General features: G+C 34.9%; 1 long non-coding RNA gene across 6 annotated transcripts in view; it reads left to right on the top strand.

Moving 5' to 3' along the window:
- The window catches only part of LOC138693965 (uncharacterized), a 49,722-nt gene that overhangs the window by 1,725 nt on the left and 26,947 nt on the right, over nucleotides 1-21,050 (top strand). For 5 of the 6 annotated variants that reach the window (XR_011330644.1, XR_011330645.1, XR_011330647.1 and 2 more), the window contains exons 5-6: nucleotides 7,333-7,433; nucleotides 15,906-16,083. This is a non-coding gene — a long non-coding RNA (uncharacterized lncRNA). The remainder of the gene's footprint in view (nucleotides 1-7,332; nucleotides 7,434-15,905; nucleotides 16,084-21,050) is intronic. The other variant, XR_011330648.1, reaches the window with a different exon arrangement.

Below are 21,050 nucleotides of genomic sequence, written 5' to 3'. Positions count from 1 at the left end.
CTGTCCAAAACAATAGTTATTTTCTTTTTATATCACTTTGTGTTTTTCAGAAAAATAAAATAAATGTGCTGTTACACAGAAAATAATACAGTTGATTGTTCATTGTGTATTTTTGTCGTTGCCTAACTGTGATTTATGTTAAACTAGCTAAAAGCACCCGGCATTTCCCGGGTTTTCCTTTCTGCTTCTATTTTTAATTAAACTGGTTTTTAAATTTTCAGAAATCTCGGAAACCTAACTATAGAAACCAAAACGAATTGTCTTCACTAAGCCATAAAGATGAATCTTTACTTAATATCACTTACATGAATTAATAAACTTCTTAGCCAAATGCCTGCCAGGGTTAACTCAATTTAAAACAGTTGTAAATCAGGCACCGAAAAGAAAACATTTCATCATGTGCCTGACGTTAAATTGTTGTTTTAAATTTATATATTTATTTTGTTTTTTTTTTATTTATTTATTTATTTATTTATTTATTTATTTATTTATTCTGGTGTAGTTAAGGCCATTAGGCCTTCTCTTCCGCACCTCCAGAAATACAAATAAAGTAATAGAAAAATCAAACTATAAACAAAGTAAAACCCAACGAAAATAGAATTCCTTCTCCTCTTCCTGATCAGTTTCAGCATAAAATCAATATATATATATATATATATATATATATATATATATATATATCTCATTGAATTTATATTGGAAGATTTTTTACCTCTTGACTGCTGTACAGTTGTCTTAAAAAAAAAGTGGCCGCACTCGTGAACAGCGAATATTTTCAAAGTCCACTTCGGGTCGCGGCGATGTTACACGATGCATGTGCTTGTACAAGCAGTTCCGGAACTGTGAAAGTGTTCCATATCTGCGCCTCGTACACCAGCGGTAGAGTGCTTGTTTAATGATTCAAAGGTTGTGGGTTCGGGCCTTCTTCAAGTTTTCATTTTATTTTTTAATCGTTCTTTAGCGATGTAAATGATATTCAAATTATCATTTATATCCAGTTATCGTTCTTTATGGATATCACGTTATTTATATTTTGTTATCGTTCTTTAGAGATATGAATAAAATTCAAGTCATCATTTGTATTCTGTTATCGTTTTATAACGATATGAATAATAATTATTATTATTGTATCTCCAATGGGGGTTAGCCCTATTTTACATATGTATGTTAGGGCTATAGTTTTATACACAAAAAACATAAGCATAAAGAGAAATGGAAAAGAACATTAAATTAGCTTACGCGATGTAAACAAAACATAAACAATCCGTAAATTAGGCATTGCGATTGCAAAACAAATATCAATTATCAATTTGAAACATACAAAAACATTAACAACACACATACGTAACACTTCTTTAACACAAATATGCAGCTTTCCATACCATACATCATAAATTAATACACAATAGTCACACAAACACAAACTATAATTACGACATTGGGACGACATCAAGCATCCCATAACTGACTCACATACATAACAAATCAAGCATCCGTTGCAACACATACACTTCAACATAGTAACCACACTTTTAAAAGTTACAAATTTGGCTCCAAGAAGAATAAATAGGACACAGTTACTAATTACTATTCTTCTACAATTTCTTAAATACATCTGTAATAAATCTGTGAAATTCCGATATGAATAATATTCACGTTTTTATATTGTTACCGTTCTTTAGCGATATAAATAATATTCAAGTTATCATTTATATTCTGTTTTCCTTCATTAGCATTATAAAACAATATTCAAGTTATTTATATTGTTATTGTTCTTTCGCAATATAAATAATCTGTATTTTATGTAAGTAATTATTATAACACAAATAAGCATCTTTCTTTGTAAAATAGGTTATTTTATTTAGATAATTAAATACGTATTATATAATATCTTATATTAATTAAATAAAACGATATTTATTATTTATATTCTGTTATCGTTCTTTAGTGATACTGTATAAATAATATTCAAGTTATATATATTGTAATCGTTCTTCAGCGATATAAATAACATAAATTTAATATTAGGTTTGGAAAAATCCAGTTGCATAATAATGGTATTAGTTTTTCTTTTTGTATTATTACATTATACTGTACTATCTTGAACCACAATAAAATGAAAAGGAGTAACGAGGAATTGAACCTGAGATGTTGACATCTAAATTCCGACGTTCGTCCGCTGAGCTATGAGGGCAAAAGTGTGGAAACATTTTCGGAAAAATTGGCCCAATCACACTCTAAGATTTTCTGATGATTCGTAGAAGCTAGTCCAGGATGCGGGAGGCAAAGGCTAATTGGGATTTCCCGGTCTCTGATCGGGTCAAACATCCTGATAGAACTAATATTTAACCCTTGCCGTGACTTTCGGTGAAGTCCGGAGGGCCCAATTAGTCAAATCCACTCTCCTCATCTCCACGCTTGGGCCCCCTGGAATCTAATAAGATGCGAAAGAGATAGTGGTGTGCGGAAAGCAACGGGATGTTACCGCATTTAGGCCTATCCTACCCAAGAAAAACTGCAAACATGAACAAAGGAAGCTTTTAATAGAAGAAGAAGGATCTTCTGCGGACCTCTGGAAAAAGAACTAAGGAAGAGACTAGTGAAGTGCGTTGTGTGGAGTGTGGCATTGTATGGGGAAGGAACATGGACATTACGACGAAATGAAGAGAAACGAATTGAAGCATTTGAAATGTGGATGTGGAGAAGAACGGTGCGTGTGAAGTGGACAGACAGAATAAGAAATAAAATTGTGTTTGAAAAAGTGAGTGAAGAAAGAATGATGATGAAACTGATTAGAAAGAGAAAAAGAAATTGGTTGGGTCTCTGGTTGAAAAGAATAATAGACGACATTAGGATATGTGGATCATATGCGGAGACTAAGAGGAAGGCACAAAATAGGAAAGATGGGAGATTGCTGGGTTTGCAATGAAAGACCTGCCCATGGACAGAACACTTATGTATGTATGTTCAGAATGCCTGGAATATCGTGTCTAAGAACAGTTGCCATTTGCAAAGACTAGTCGATTCCATGCCCACTCGACTGCAAGATGATCGAAATAAGAGGAAGATAGACTAAATATTGAATTGTTTTTTTTTTTTTTTTTGAACGCTTAATTGTTTGAATGTTTTAAGGCCGACGCCAGTAAATTTGTTTTGTCTATGCCACGAAAAATATTTTATTGAGAATAAAATCTTTTTTCTTTCCATTTGCAGCCACAATATCATAATGATAAAGTCATGGCATAATATATTAATGAACCTGATGTTAATTACTAAAATAATCGTAAAAGAGAAAGGAGCCATCATGTATAGTTTGTCTCTCTGAAAAACAGAACAAAAAAAGAACATAAAAAGCACGAGGTTGTAGTCGAACGCAGGACCTCATGAATAAGAGGCCTGAACGCTACCATTACGCTATCGAATAACACACAGAATACTTTAATTATAACTGTAGATATCAGGCAACGTGGTCCAACAACATGTAACATCGCGTGTCTCCGAATTGTAGCGAAGATACCCGAAGGGAACTTTGTTTCAGGAGAGCGGCCACTTTTTCTTTTGACAGCTGTACACCCACTTATATCATATCCAGTTTTTTTAAATATAATTTGAAATTATATCTCATAAATTCAGAAAATATTATATTAATTGTAATTTTATATACAGAATACAGATACAATATAAACTCGTAATAAGTCATTTTTCCACATAAAGACTAATATTCTGAGAAACGTATAGGCCTACCGGTATTTTAGAAATTAAGAGATTTTTATTTCCACAACACTTAACATACTAAATTTGTAATGTGATTATACAGATATAATTTCGCAGCAACACATTTTCGGACGTGAACAACAATATTTTGAGAATTAATACAGTGTCATTTTCAGTGGGCTTATGTACATTCACATACTGCATTAGCAACATGACAAAAGTATCATTGAATTGCTTGTTGTATAAAATATAGTTGAGGATGTGAAAAACACGCAGTTTTTAAGTTAATGTGTGCAACTTTGAGCGACTGTCCTTGAGCTTCATTTTAATATGGCCATTACAAATGCTAGTGGCATTGAAATTGCAGTTACTTAAAACTGAATGAGTATCCTAGCAATACATGGAATAAAAACATCTCCTTTTATTTTTGCAGTTAATATTGCCAATTCTATTACGTTTCGTATGAGTTTTTCACACCAATTCTTATTCGTTCATAATTTTGGTGGGTCAATATTTCGCAATAGTACTATTGGTTATTCAATATTAAGTAAATTATGTGGTAGCAATCCTTGTAGTTTCAAAGAATTCTAGGATTCAGTTGTATAAAACAGTCTGCTCACTATCTATAAAACTGCATCGAGGAATTCATAATACGGTCCTGGACTGCGTAAAGATACTTACTGCATGAATTATCTAGTTTTAGCCTTCATGATGTGTAACAACATGTAATTTAATTTCGTGTTAAAATTTCCATGACCTCGTGAAAGTCGATGTTGAATACAACAGACAATTATAAAAAACAATTGACTGTAGAAGATTTTGCATTTTAACCCTCAACTGGTATCGCTTTTTAAGTGTACATTATGATATCAAGCAATATGAGTCTATTTTGACCCATAGATACCAGTTGAGGGTTAATTAAACATGAATATTTGATCTATTTATTTTTATTTTTATAATTTTAATTAATTTAACATCCATTTGCACAATTTTAATGTAACCTATGCTTTTCTCCTGGTTAAATGTGCAAACTTTGGCACATATTGTTCAAAGCGTGTAGATTTGTATAGAGAACATACACATACATATATACATACATACCCACATTCACTTTTATATACTAAGATTTGTATCATAAAAAAATAAAATAAAGTTATATGCAACCTGTCCTTTGTTGAAGTATTCCCTTAGTCCTGAGGCAAAAGTCGGAATATTAAAATTGTGTAATTCTGATTCAATACATCACCTTGTCAGCATTCCATAATGTTATACAACAACGTAATAAATAAATAAATAAATAAATAAATAAATATATATATATATATATATATATATATATAATTACATACTTCAGTTTTCTTTTATTTGGTCGAAATGAATCCTTATGATACAAAATTATAGTTTAATTCTTTTTGTATAGAGATTGGTCGTGAAAAGTATGATTTTTAAATTTTCATTACCTGGTTACTTAAAACTAAAATTTCACAATTCTCATTGTACTATTTAATTATATTTATTCATACATATCTGTATCTATCAAAGAGGAATATGTGCAGCAAAAGAAATGGAAAATAATAATAGTGATGAATGTAATGCAGTTTTAAGAAGAATAAATTTCTTTTAAGACATGATTGTTATATTGCTCCTCAAAATTGATTTAAGGCACATAATACCATCTTTCGTGGCATAAATTGTTTTCATTTTTCTCAGAGTTTGTTTTATTCTGGTCATCGACAATTTTTAAATGCTCTCCACTGACAATTTATTCAATTTATTGAAAAGAATTAATATTAGTGTTTTATGTTCAAAGTTGGTAACACTGAAGTACAGCCATCTTGAATTATTTAGTACTTCACCATATGTTGTGCCAACTACCACTGTATCGAACATGTAAATTAAATAATACCTCAATTACTTATAGCAAAACAGTGACAAATTTAGGAGTGTATTTAGACACAAATTTAACTTTTCAAAGTTAAATGACCTACTATGTAAGAAAACATTTTCTATAATTCATTCCCTCAAACACTTTTCCAATGTTCTCCTCTCGGCCTCAAAAAGAATCTCGTTCAAAAGTTAGTAGTGTTCCATTTTGACTATTGTGATTCTCTATTCACGAACCTGAATACTAATCTTTTCTACAGACTACAGCGTGTTCACAATATCTGCGTTAGTTTCGTTTGTAACATTAGGAAATTCGATTATGTAATGCTGTCATTAAAATTGTTGTCTTGGGATCCTCTTAAAGAAAAAGATTTTTCAGTTCACTCTTATTGCTATTTAAAATATCCACACTCACTTATCAAGCATCTCATTTTGTTCACATTTCGTTACCTCGAACTCAGAACCTTCTCTCTATTTCTTTGCATAGAACATTCTTCTGCTTGTCATCTTTCAGTATATCACTTCCAGGACCCTGGAATCCTGTCACTGACTTTGTATAATATCACAATTAAACTGTAAACACTGATTAACTTTACATTTTCTTCACTGTGTTAATACGAGGAAACTACCTGGCTGGTAGTTTCCAAGTGATATTCTTCATTGTGTGCAGCTAGTGAAGGTCCGCACACACCCCACCACAACAGGAAACCAGAAGGCAGCACCGGACCTTACTGGGCTTAGACAATGAAGAATATGTGCATAAGCGTTCTGCTTATGGGCAGGTCTTCCACTGCAAACCCAGCATTCTCCAATCTTTTCTATTTTCTGCCTTCCTCTTTGTCTTCGCATATGATCCACATATCTTAATGTTGCCTATCATCTGATACTTTCTTCTCCTGTTCACCATTCCTTCCAGTGCATCCTTCAGTAGTCAGTTCCTTCTTAGCCAGTGACCCAACCAGTTCCTTTTCCTCTTCCTGATCAGTTTCAGTATCATCCTTTCTTCACCCACTCTTTCCAACACAGTTTCATTTCTTATTCTGTCAGTCCACTTCACAAGCTCCATTCTTCTCCATATCCACATTTCAAATGCTTCTCCTCATTTCGTCGTAATGTTCATGTTTCTGCCCCATGCAATGCCACACTCCACACAAAGCGCTTCACTAGTTCCTTCCCTAGTTCTTTTTCCAGAGGTCCGCAGAAGATGATCCTTTTCCTATTAAAAGCTTCCCTTGCCATTGCTGTTGCTGTTGAATACCACTTCGAAACCAGGCAGCCAAGTAATTTCCTATGTTAACACAGTAAAGAAGATACAAAGTCAATCAGTGATTATATGTGTTAAAAGTGTATATAGAACAATGGAGAATGAAATGTAAATTAAAGAACCATATCCTTCTCCATGGAATTGCTTGCTAAGCACTTGCTGCGATGCTTAACTTAGGATTAAGCAATAATAGTAAATATAATAACGGACTGTCACATTATAAATTTTACTCTTAACGTGTAATGTATTATTATCATCACTGTTATTTTTAGTCCCCTGCTGTGCAGTAATGGTTAGCCTGCCTGACTGTCAAATGAGCAGGCCAGGTTTCAAATCCTTATTGGGACAAGTTACCTAGTTGGAATTTATTCGGAGGTTTTCCCTCAACCACTTGAAGCAAAATTGCTGGGTAACTTTCGACGTTGGGCCTCGGACTCATTTCGCCTTCATTAGTAGCATTTCATTTACAGGTTGACCAAGAGGACATGACGGACGTGGTTCCAGGTGGCATCTGTCTGCAAGAAATGCATATCCCAGAGAAGCCACAGGGGCTTCAATAAGCGAACTGCGGGTGAGTGGGGGAATGTTGCTCCCTAAGATGGCCCCTTGGTGAGTCGTGGAATGGTCGGTGGTATGGCCTTCTGGTTAAGGATGCAACAGATTCAAACACCAGCTGCCATCGATCTGAGGAGGCCGCAGAGAGGGGGGTATGGTCTGCATGCTGTGGCTGAATCGCGCCTTATAGTGCTAGAGGAGTAATCAGAAGTCATCCCACAATAAGCCTACTGGCCCTCCTCCAGAAAAGGAAAAGCACTATTATTTCCTCCTTATTCTTATTTGTATTTGAGCTGTGCTCTTTAGTCTTCCCTTGTGATCCTCTTGGAATTGAATTATTTACTATCACTGCTTGTGTGTGATGTTTGCTGTGATCTTAACCATGCCAGATCAAATAAATAAATAATAAATACATAACAAATGAAGAAATAAATAGCTAATAAGTAAAAAAATAAAGAAGTAAATAAGTACCGGTAAATAAATAACACATCTTATTTTTTCATTATTCCTCATTTCATTTCTGACCAGTCACGTGAGTTCATGATATATTAAAAAAGAATAAAGTATGGAAAAGAAGTGAATGTAATAATGTATTGGGTGAAGAGATTGTAGTGAAACTGCAATGCGGCAATCCAGGTCTAAGACGAAATGTTAAGCAGGGAGTGTGCTACTGGTGAAATGCAGTGCTATACCTACCACAAATTATTAATCTAAAATATTATTAAATATAAACAGTTAAAACATCATTTACTGACTGAAGTTAAGAAAGGAAATCCTGAAACTGCCTGCAATCTTGTTCCAAATATTTGTCGAACCTGTTTAAAAAGTGACGGATGTCTGATTGTAGTTATTGTTGAGAACTGGAAGCAGTATTATCCCAAATCAGTGTTGAGTTCAGACCTTGCCCTTCTACTATAATGGGGGGAGATGAGTCTGACACCAAAAGAAACAATAATTCAGATCTTACGTAACAGCAGAGGTACCTTCAACTGGGGTGACTTTGTCTCATTTTCAGCACCTTTTTCCCTTTAAAACATTTTTATTGTGTGAAAAGTATTTTTGTAAATTTCTCGAATATTATTCTCAAACTGTTTAGTGACTAATGAGTAATATAAACCCAATTTGCAAAGATATTGAAATTTCCAAGTCCACATATTTTTTCCAAAGAAATGGGACAATCTCACCTCGGCCTGGGGTGACTGTCTAGAATCTCGAAAACCATTCAATAAGCCTTTACAGGAAATAGACAATGTCATCCCTACATTATCATACAACAATGAATCTCAATAAACAATAATAACTTCAGTAGGTGAAGGATATAAATCAATTCCAGGAAAATTTCCATCTGTTTTCATATTTTTTAAGTAATTTGAGGAGTACAAAAGCAGACACAAAAAACTGGAAAATAAACAATAATACAGGAATTATTTGCAGTAGTAATCATTCAACTCTAGGACTGAAAAATAGCCTAGTTGTTCCTCTTCACCAATGCAGGTCTCAGAGGGTCAACTTTCCTCAAAATGCTCTCCCATTCATATTGCTGAGATGCCAGCTCTTACTTTGTTAATATTTTGCGCAAATCTCGCCATTAATTCAGGGTGATCACAGAGAAAACTTTTGATCCAATCAGAGGCTGGTGTATTATCCTTGAATTTAGGCACACTTACACCTTTGCCTGGCAGATATTATCGCACAGATATTTTAAAATCAGTTTCATCCACAAGAAACCCAAACTCTGATAACTTGATAAGATGGTCAACAAATGATTGTTCCTGCCTATTGTTGAAAATCTTTTGCCCCCCCCCCCCTGCCCCAGTGTTTTTGTGTGCCTGTTTTTTTTTTTTTTTTTTTTTTTTCAGTATGTTCTCCAGAGTGGTAATAGGAATTCCATACTTTATGGCTGCTTTTCTTTGCCTTAATCACTTCATTAAGACACATCTACAGCTTTCTTCAGAGTTCCTTCATTGTAGGGCAGGCTACCTGCTGAGGACACAAACACGTGTGTGGTCTGATGGATCAATATGTACCTATATGAAAAAAAAGCAAGTACCAGTATTTGTTAGTATTCATGTATAGCTATAAATGCAAATCAAAAATACATAATTTCATTTTCAATGCAAAACATGAGCAAACTTTGATGAGACAAAGTCACTCCAAATCGCTGTTAGAAATGTCACATTTCCCTATACTCAACACAGTAACCTAAAGTGTTGGCTCAATAATTGTAATTTTCAAGTAGACAGTCCACACCTGTGGAGTAACGGTCAGCGTGTCTGGCCCCGAAACCAGGTGGCCCGGGTTCGAATCCCAGTTGGGGCAAGTTACCTGGCTGAGGTTTTTTCCGGAGTTTTCCCTCAATCCAATACAAGCAAATGCTAGGTAACTTTCGGTGCTGGACCCCGGACTCATTTCACCGGCATTACCACCATTTCATTCAGATGTTGCTACAACGTCGTAAAATAACCCAATAAAATAAAAAATCAAGTAGATATAGTAAAGAATAAAAACAAATACTTACCAGCTTACTGAAGTAAGTTGAGACACCTGTTGCAATAGAAAGTTTGCTGCACAAGAAAAATGTAAACAACGCAATAGCTCCAGTACAACCAACTGTGGAACTACAAAGTCCAGTCTGAAATTTCCATACTGAAACTGTTCTGTCATATATCAGAATCAGACATTAGTAACCTGTTTCATTGGAACAAATGTGAGATTGCGCCACTTATATTTTTCCGTGACATGAGACAAAGTCACCCCAACTGACGGTAGGTAGTCTATGTGAAAGGGAACAGAGAAAAATGTGGTCAATTAAAGAAATAGAGCTTTCATTTGTTTTAAATACTACTAAATGTTGACATTGGTACCCATTAACTTAAAAATGTGAATATTGTTACGTATAACATGGTGAATATGAACTATCCTTCTGTGTAAAATTATCCCATAAAGCCGGTGTTAAGTATCCTTTTACATAAACAGCCAAAATTTAGTAGTCCTACAATAGTAATAACTGGCCAATTAAATTAGACGAATGCATCTTACAGTAAAGTTTTGAAGAGCTTTGATACAAGAACTTCAAAGTCAGTTTTAAATGCATTTCACACAGTTTGCAAAATGTACCATCCCGAGCAGAATCGAAATACAACAAATGATATTTATTTTTCCCATCATTCTTTATACTTTGATTTCACTCCAACCGTTTTATTCATTGACTTGCCCAACAGCACTAGATGAATTTTACCAGTTCACAGATTTCGCTTTCACTTACAGTCAATTGAGAATTAACTTCATTAAATTCAACAGGTCCTCTTTCCATTGACTTCTCAATTTGGTACATCTTTTCATTTTAAGAAAAGTAAAGAATGTCTCTTATTTTGCCATCATACACTGAAATATTTATATTTACTTTATGTGCTACAACTATTTCAGTAAACAAAATTATTATATTTGCTAAACAAAACTAAGACTGGAAATCACGCTAATAAAAACACAGCACTGACTTCTTAACTGTAATAAACAAGACTGGAGATTGAGATGGTTTAAATGTGGCACACCAACCTTTAAGGAAACAACTATCTGACAATCTACATAACACAATAATTTGTTTCAGTTACTGTAAAGTCATATCAAATTGAAATATAATACTCTATAAATTATTTTTTTCTACTTTTAATATTTCTGAAATCTCGAGTGGGAACATCGTGGAATCCAGGGGAGGATGTCCTTCCCCAGCCACCTCTTGAAATCATCACTGATTCCGAATACAATTATTTTTTAGTTTTTGCAGGGTTTGTGGATTATTTTTTGGTCGATACTAAACTGAGCCCTTATGAATGTGATCTCTAGAGAAGTCTAAATGTGGAAAAATAATCTGAAAGAGCTGAAAAACCGCATCTTGAAAAACACTGTCTCCATGAGAAGTGCAGCAAATGATGCGTCACTTTTAAAGCAGATTCGACAAATATTTGGAACAGGAAAGCAGACAGTTTCAGCATATTCATTCTTAACTTGAGTGAGTGAACGGTGGGTTAAATGCTTATATTTAGTAATATTTTATATCACTGCTTTGTGGCATCGGATTACCAATACTGGGCTGCGACTGCAGGGTTGCCACATGCCACGGATTTCGCGGACAGTCCGTGATTTTATAGTGAAGAAGAAGGTCCGGGCCGAAAAGACTGAATTCCGCGATTTTGAATGCAGTCGGACAGAAATCTGGAAAATTACAAATTGCAGCAACAAATCTTAGGAAAGAAATAATGTATGCAGAAAAAAAAACAGTGTTTTGAAACATTTTTGTATAGCATTCATTACAGATAGTGGAAAAGTACACAATTTCATTGCTTCATTAAATAATAAAAAGAAAAACATAAAAAAACAACCTATTATACACAAAGAGAAAACTTTAATAGATGATAAAGACATAGCAGACGCTTTTAATAAACTTTTTGCTTCCTCCTCCAAGTCAAGATCAAATAACAAGAAGTTCCTTAAGAGGAATGTTAGGGATGAATTCAAAAGTAAAACAAATTATACATTAGACACCATATTTAATATGAATGAGCTTCAAAAAGCCATTGCTCAATTACAGTCCGAGAAGAGTCCAGGTCCAGATAAAATATCTGTAGAAATGATTAAACATTTTCGCACAGTCACTCTTAGGAAATGCTTAGACATCTTCAACTTAATATAGAATACATCCCTAATACCAATAATGTGGAAAAAAGCTATTATTGTCCCTATTCTTAAAACAAATCACCAAAATCAAATTGAAAGCTTCCGACCTATATCACTTACCAGTACACTAGCTAAAGTAATGGAAAGAATGATTTGCAATCGTCTCATCTGATATTTGGAAACTGAAAACATAATAGCCAAAGAACAGGCAGTATTTAGGAAATATCAGTCAACTTCACAACAAATGAGTAGGATTAGCCAAGAAATTAAAGACTGTTTGGACAAGCAACAAACAATGTTGACTGTTTATGTCGATTTCAAAAGTGCTTATGATTCTGTACCTCGACTCAAACTATTGGAATACATAATAAAATGCTACACTGGCTCTACAATTTTTGTACTGGTAATCAAAGATTTTGTGCAACAAAATTCAATGAATACCTATCAAAATATAGACAAACTCACAAAGGCTTTCCACAAGGGGCAATATCTAGCCCTACACTTTTTAATATTTTCATCAATGATTTACCATCTGAGTTAAACAAAACAAAAAATGTTAAATGTGCACTGTATGCCGATGTTCTCATAATGTGGACATCGGCACCACAAAAGAAACATATGCATCTATCAACAGAAATGAACAAAGCCCTACTGAAATTACAAGACTGGTGCTTTGAGAATGAGGTGGAAATCAACTTGTCTAAAACCAAATACTCTTTGTCACACTAGACCCAGAGTCTTACTCACATTTAATAATAAATCCATAGAAGAAACAGAAGTTTACATTTACCTCGGTGTGACAGTGCACTCAAAACTTACATGGAAGAAGCATATTGAAAATGTTAAAGAAAGTGCAAAATACGCTGACAGTGATGAAAAGACTAGCTGGAAGTAAATGGGGTTGTTCAGTACATACACTGAATACAACATATTGTAAGACTTATGTGAAACCAGTTTTAATGTATGGCAGTGCAGTTCTTATATCTACACAACCTAATGAAATAGAAATGGTCCAGAATCAAGCTATGAGGATAATTACAGGTGATGTTAAATCTGCCCCCACGCAAATAAGTACTAACAATATCCCTATTAAAAACGAAATTGAGAAACAAAGTCTTATTTTATTTGAGAAATTAAAACGAATTCCAAACAATGATTCTTGGAGGAACTATAAAAATTCTGAACGGAAACTCAAAACACAATCTGACTTCTTCCAGGATATTTATAAATTACAAAGTGAAAACAATGTACAAACAACTGATAATATAGATAAGCTTCTACTCTCAGTACACCCACTCTATCAGTCCGAAATTAAATGTGAAAATGATTTGATACAATACATCACTGCAAAACATGGCATTGATCAATCAATATTAAAATCATTAGCTATTGAAACCATATCCAAAATCTGAATGGCTTCATATTTGTACAGATGGATCTCTGCTTGATAAACACAGTAACGCTGGAGCAGGAATCTAAGTGACTTTTTTAGCTTTTACGTATCTCTTGGAACAATGTCCACTCATTATGATGGTGAATTAGAAGCAATCAATACAGCTTTCCATCACATACATAAATTTAACAAAGCAGTTATACTTAGTGATTGTAAATCTGGACTCCAAGCACGAACATCGAGTCCTCCAGAAAACAGACGAGAAAGAGAAATTCTTTCTGCTCTTAAAATACTACAAGGGCTTCGTAAAGAGGTAGTTTTTCAATGGATACCCTCACACTGTGGAATAGTAGGTAATGAGAAAGCTGACTTCCTGGCCAAAAAAGGAACAAACATCAGACAAACTCAAAATATTACAATCTCTTTTCATGCCTCAAAAGTCAGGATCAAACACATATTTCAGTCTTTTTGTAAACACGAATTCCTGAAGAAAAGCGAATTCAAACCTTGGAACATTCTGCTAGACAGTAATAACATCCCAGATTTACTGTCGCTATATTTCGCTTAAGAACCGAACATGATTGTCCTGCCTTTCATCTGCATCGAATTATATATACTACATCCACAGTGCACACTCTGCAGAAATCAGAACTCCATCACGGATAAAGAACATGCCCAGCAATAAAGGAAATAGATGCCGATTTACCATCGCAGCTCACCAGATACTATTGGGACGCCGCAGGAGAACGAAGATCCTTAGCAACAACAACAATGTTCGTGGGATAATGTGGAAATTATGCTCAATTACACATCTTGGAACTGAATGAGAACCTTCTGGTTATCAATTGAAAAATCTTTCCTATCGGGCAACAAAGAGGAAAGTTCTAAAGATGCTCTTTGCACAAATATGGGTACAGCTCTGTTTCTGTGGAGCAGTGCATAGTGCGACGTTGAAAGAGTATTTCCTTTGATTAATGCTCAGTGGACGAAAGGAACAGATAATCACTTAAATCAGTATAATATGAAAAATGTAAATTGCAGTGAATTTAACATAGTCATTCAGAAACAAAGTTACTTTCTTCTATTCATAGTTCTGATAAGTATGAGTGGTACTGTGGTGGTAATACACAAATTTGAATGGTTTGCACTCAAATAAATGGTAATAATGTAATTCCCATGCCAAATAAGAAGGTGAAAGATAAAATAAAGTGTATTATTGAAGTGTCCAACTCTGTCCATATTAAGTAAATAAGTGATACTTATGTGTGTAAAAAAAAAAGGTATCCCCGTATCATGCCATGAAGGCACTTGGGGGGCATGGAGGTAGAGCCCCATGCTTTCCATGACCTCGGCACTAGAATGAGGTGGTGTGGTCGGCACCATGCTCTGGCCGCCTTTTACCCCCGGGAAAGACCCGGTACTCAATTTTATAGGAGGGTGAGTGAACCTCGAGGCCGTTCTGAAAGTTTGGCAACGAGAAAAAATCCTGTTACCATCTGGGATCGAACCCCGGACCTTCCAGTCCGTAGCCAGCTGCTCTACCAACTGAGCTACCTGGCCACCCACTTATGTGTGTATAGTAAATAAATTATTTTTAATGTCCATATTTAATGCAGTGTGCGTTTCTTAGAAATTCATATGTTTCCTGTTGTTGATTCAATTTACGTGTCATTCATGTCTTGGTTTTGTCTTTCTTTATTATGGCAACCCTACCTGCAAGCAGCTTGGTCAATAGCAGAATTGCTGCATTGTGGTTTCTCTATAATCTATTCACTCATTATAACAAAGTAAAACAGGATACAAGAGAACTGACTGGAACAGAATTAAATGTATACATCATTAATTAGAATGGAGAATAATTAAACAGATGTAATAGACTGGAGCAGAATAAAACAGATTTCAATGATAAGGAAGGAAAAAAAATTGAAATTATTTAAGTATGGTAGAATGCTAGTAAAATTCATCAATAATAATGAATTTGGAGGAGAAATATGTGTAATCATTATATTTTATTATACTCAGTTGTATAGCTTAGACAGTGGCAATTAACTCTAGAAACACGATTTGTCTTTTGTTCCAAGGACAAAATGAAATGTCAAAAATGACTTTAAAGATCTACATACCATTTTAGTCGTCATTTTCACTATAAAATTATAGACTTCATTTGTTCTGAAACATTCCCTAGTTCTGTCAGAAAATTTTCATCTAGAAATTAGAGTATTTTTCATATATTAATAGTTCCACCAACACAAAATTGTGGACAGGTTCCTTTATTAGCTTGCATATTTTATGTTTATAATTCTTTACGTAGATTATATGTATTATATGTAATGCAGAAACAAAACTGTACAAATAATCAAAATGTTTAATTTATGGAAAGTCAAAACAAAACTCATATTTGATAAATCTTCGCTCTTCCAGCAGCTGAACTCCAGCAACACACTTCCTCCTACTGCTGTGGCACGACTCCTCGACAAAATCCTGAAGGAGATGACCTTTATGGGTTGGGACAAACGTGACGGAGAATTTCACCATGTGTGACAGCTGAGAAGAATTCGACTTTTTATCAAATAGCTGCAGAACAAGATTCCCACTATGTGTGAATATCATTTGTTACCGCTAGTGAAACATAGATAGGTACCTACATTCTGATGCCCCCAGGTGTGGTCTGTATAGATCCTCCTGAACTCTGATATTCTCAAACACATTAAGTTTGATAATTATTCGCTTCATTTAAATACCGAAGTACCTAGAGGGGACCAGATTCACATTGATAAAAAAAAGAGGGCACAAAGGTTCGAAAAGGAGGACATTGTTTGAAAAAAGAGGACAGAAAATATGTATTTAGATTTAGTCTTATTGTACTTTAAATTATGTCAGTATCTATTATATTACAAAACATTTACAGTACAGATTTAGGCTTATATCATACTTATAAGTATATTAATATCTATTTCATTAAAAAATAATTATGAAAAAACTTGATAATATTGTTTTTACAGTTAGCTACATATGAAAATGAACGGAACTATAATTGAATACCTTACTTCAGAAATGTAATATGTGACATTTTCGCGTATCAGTATGTTACTTTTTTAACCAGAGTGCTCTAAGATACTTATGACAAAACTGATAATGTAGAATGATTTTTACACTTGGCTACATATGAAAACAGCTAGCATAACAAATAGGAGCAAAGAGAGTTATGATCATTGGTGAAGAGTATATTCTGTCGTTGCTGATGCCACCTACAAGCAAGTTACTTGATGAGAAAGGCGTCAAATCAGATAATTTCAAAATATCAGGCATACGAGGAGGACATTCTCGATTTTTTTAAATCCGTTCGAACCCTGGACAAAGGCCTAAAAAGGAGAACATATCCGGACAAAAGAGGGTGTCTGGTCACCCTAGAAGTACCTACTTATTAAAACTTTTTTAATTAAAAGAGTTGTATTCCAAGTAGAATGTTGAGATACAGCACAGTTGCAATTATTCAAGCCAGCCCAATTCTTTCATTCTTTCCTTTTCTTAGCTCATTTCCTGAATAAAAAAAAAAAAACAATCACAGAGTGATGTACTAATTGAGTACCGGTAACGAAAATCAGCTCTGAAGATATGTATTAAAATGTTGAATGTTTTCAGTTGAATTTCAATTTTAATTTACTTTAGTGTTTGTCAGACTGTGAGTAAGCACATGCTAATGTGAATGTTGAAAAAAAGATCGTGGCTTTAATAGAAGATTAAGTTCCGAAATTGTGAAAATTAAATGGTGAGGTACCTACTTACTTACTTACTGGCTTTTAAGGAACCTGGAGGTTCATTGCCGCCCTCACATAAGCCCGCCATAGATCCCTATCCTGAGCAAGATTCATCCAGTCTCTATCATCATATTGCACCTCCCTCAAATCCATTCTAATATTATCTTCCCACCTACGTCTCGGCCTCCCCGAAGGTCTTTTTACCTCCGGCCTCCCAACTAACACTCTATAGATTCGCCCATACGTGCTACATGTCCTGCCCATCTCAAACGTCTGGATTTAATGTTCCTAATTATGTCAGGTGAAGAATACAATGCGTGCAGTTCTGTGTTGTGTAACTTTCTCCATTCTCCTGTAACTTCATCTCTCTTAGCCCCAAATATTTTCCGAAGCACCTTATTCTCAAACACCCTTAACCTATGTTCTTTTCTCAAAGTGAGAGTCCAAGTTTCACAACCATAAAGAACAACCAATAATATAACTGTTTTATAAATTCTAACTTTCAGATTTTTTGACAGCAGACTGGATGATAAAAGCTTCTCAACCGAATAATAACAGACATTTCCCATTTATTCTGTGTTTGATTTCCTCCTGAGTATCATTTATATTTGAACTTCTCCACCTCTTCAAAAGATAAATTTCCAATTTTTATATTTCCATTTCGTACAATATTCTGATCACGAGACATATTCATATACTTTGTCTTTTCAGGATTTACTTCCAAACCTATCTCTTTACTTGCTTCAAGTAAAATTCCCGTGTTTTCCCTAATCGTTTGTGGATTTTCTCCTAACATATTTACGTCATCCGCATAGACAAGAAGTTGATGTAACCCATTCAATTCCAAACCCTCTCTGTTACCTGGACTTTCCTAATGGCATACTCTAGAGCAAAGTTAAAAAGTAAAGGTGATAGTGCATCTCCTTGTTTTAGCCCACAGTGAATTGCAAACACATCTGACAGAAAATGACCTATACCAGTGGTCCTCAACTCAGAGCACTGTGTTGTCATCAAGCCTTGCCCGCTCGCCCGCTGGGCAAGTGAAAGTCGTAAAGGCTGGTTCACAATAAACAGGAAATGGAAACAACAACGAAAACGAGAACGGAAATATTGTTAAAATAAATGTATTTAAATATGAGCATTCTAGATACATTTATTTTAACATTATTTCCGTTCTCGTTCTCGTTGCCGTTTCCGTTCCCGGTTTATTGTGAACCAGCCTTAACAGGGCAGACGTTCAGCGGCGGGACCACAATATGAATTTACTACACAGGTGTATGATTGTTTTCTGATGTAAAAAGATACGGGCTAAATAGAAATAACTAAATAAACCATGTTACCCAATTTGAAAAGCATTGTAGTCTATTTTCAACAAAGTTAGAAGTTAATAAATTTATAATTACTTTTAGAAATGTAATACACATTTCGTGTTAATTATTCGGGTAATGCATGACAATTACTGTGAATGTGTAAACTGCTTCTGTTAGGGAAAGTGTTGAACAAAACACATAAAAACCCTAAGAGTAGTAATGCAGAAATTAACTCCATTCAGTTCATTCAACACTGGCATTAGCACTGATTTTTCGGGATTTGTTTAATTCTCTTTTCCCTCAGCAATTTCTCAACGTTTGGAACTATTGTTTGTATAGTGCATAATCTGAGAGCACATTTTAAGTTGTGATCCGATACTTGGTTTCATAACATGGCTTGTTCATCTTCATCATAGGAAAAAATTACTGTTCGCACAGATATATGGATCCTAACATGTATGTCTGTACAATCGGAAAGTTCATATAAAAGTCAGATAAAGTTCTTTTGTTTTGATATTTGCCCATCAATTCACTATTGTAAAGTAAATCAATAAGTTCCAATTAGAGATAATAATCGAAAATCATATTTAAAATTTCCCTAGTCTTTAAATCTCGAATCAAAATCCTGGCGCAGATCGCATGATGTGTGAATATATTCTTCGAAATCCAAAGTCTTAAGAAACTAGTAGGCCTATATCGTTGTTAATTTTGAAAAATGTGCTGTAACTTTTGCTTTTAGTTAAGCTAACGTTCCATAATTAGAGGTGGTTTCATATTAAACGCCTTCACTCTATCATATAAAAAAGTATCCCCGTCACATGCCATGAAGGCACTTGGAGGGCATGGAGGTAGAGTCCCATGCTTTCCATGACCTCGGCACTAGAATGAGGTGGTGTGGTTGGCACCACGTTCTGACCGCCTTTTACCCCCGGGAAAGATCCAGTACTCAATTTTATAGGAGGCTGAGTGAACCTGGGGCCGTTCTGTAAGTTTGGCAACGAGAAAAATCCCGTCACCACTTGGGATCGAACCCCGGACCTACTGTGCAATAATCTTGTTCTTACCTTGTAGAAAACAATTTAAAGCATTCAGATAATTACATTAAAAGGCAAATTCACAAATCCATTTTTTCATTTTTCACTTATGATTCAGGCTTTTCTTTTTTCTTCGTGAACGATGATGTTTCCTCCCTCAGTTCAAAGAACCTATCCAATAATTTGCCACGACTTAGTCACCGCACTTTATTATAATATATCAGATCGCTATACTCACTATTGCATTCGTCAAGAAAGACTTAAATTGACGATGAGTGAGATCTTTCGTTCTAATTGTTGGTGTATAATGCAGTTAATAGAAATAACTTCATGGGATAAATTAACGCTTTTCACTTCGTCCCTTAGATTCCTTATTACACCCGTTTTACTTCCAACCATGGAAGGAGCACCATTGCTTGCCAAGGATATAAGTTTATTTCAAGAAAGTCCAAAATAATTTCTACAGGCTCTACATGAAAATATCGGAACCAGCAGTAGTATCCTTTATGAGAACAATATGTAAGAGCTCTCCTTAATCTGAAGGTTTTCAATAACGTTTCTTACAAAAATCACCAGTGGGGATTATCACTAATGTAAGTATTTTCATCTACTGCCAAAGAATAACAAAAGAAAGGTGACAAATAATTACTAGTTGCACCTGAACGTCCTCGGCTAGACCTCGGATGGGACGCATCACGGTGGAAGGAGACAAGCTGATACATTCAAATTCCTACACTTGTTGTGACAAAAGTTCTTCACTTGCAATTAAACATTCTTCAAATTTTCAATCTTTAAAAGGTTTCTAATATCTTACTAATACAAGTGAAATTTTATAACTGAGTCACACAGCCGATTCACTAACATTGTGATCATAAACAACTTCTAGCTCATTTTCCTTCAATTGTTGAACTAATACTGCAAGCTCTTCATCTTCGTATCTGCCATATTCATTGCTGTGAGTTGTATAATGTATCTGTAAATTATATTACTTGAGTGTGCCTACGTTTTGAAATGTTTTCTGCTCCTCACATCTCTTGTTTAAATGGATGGCAAGAACCACCTCTGTTCACTACAACGCAACATTACAAACCGGTCCTCTGCCCGGTACAGTAAGCACGCAACAGCCAAGCACTGCCCGTGCCCGTTCATACGCGAGTTGTTGATCACTGAACTATACGGACTCTGCTGTACATTTCACTGAGACACATTTTAATTAATCGGACTAGTTTCTTGAGAATACCAAATTCAATAAGAATATCATATGAAACTTCTCCCTTAACCGAGTCATATGCCTTTTTGAAATCTATGAATAACTGATGCATTGTACCCTTAGGCCAGGTGCACACAGAATCAGACGCGACGCGGCACGGCGCGGCGCGACGCTACATTTTGCTTTACAACGCCTCGCGACAGCTTAAAACTGTCTGCTCGCGACAACTGATTTGCTGGCTGTGTGGGTTTGGA

The sequence above is a fragment of the Periplaneta americana genome, unplaced genomic scaffold, assembly GCF_040183065.1.
Source record: "Periplaneta americana isolate PAMFEO1 unplaced genomic scaffold, P.americana_PAMFEO1_priV1 scaffold_28, whole genome shotgun sequence".
NCBI classification, from domain to species: domain Eukaryota; kingdom Metazoa; phylum Arthropoda; class Insecta; order Blattodea; family Blattidae; genus Periplaneta; species Periplaneta americana.
The sequence above is the reverse complement of the archived record's forward strand: the minus strand, read 5'-3'. Positions and strand labels throughout refer to the sequence as shown.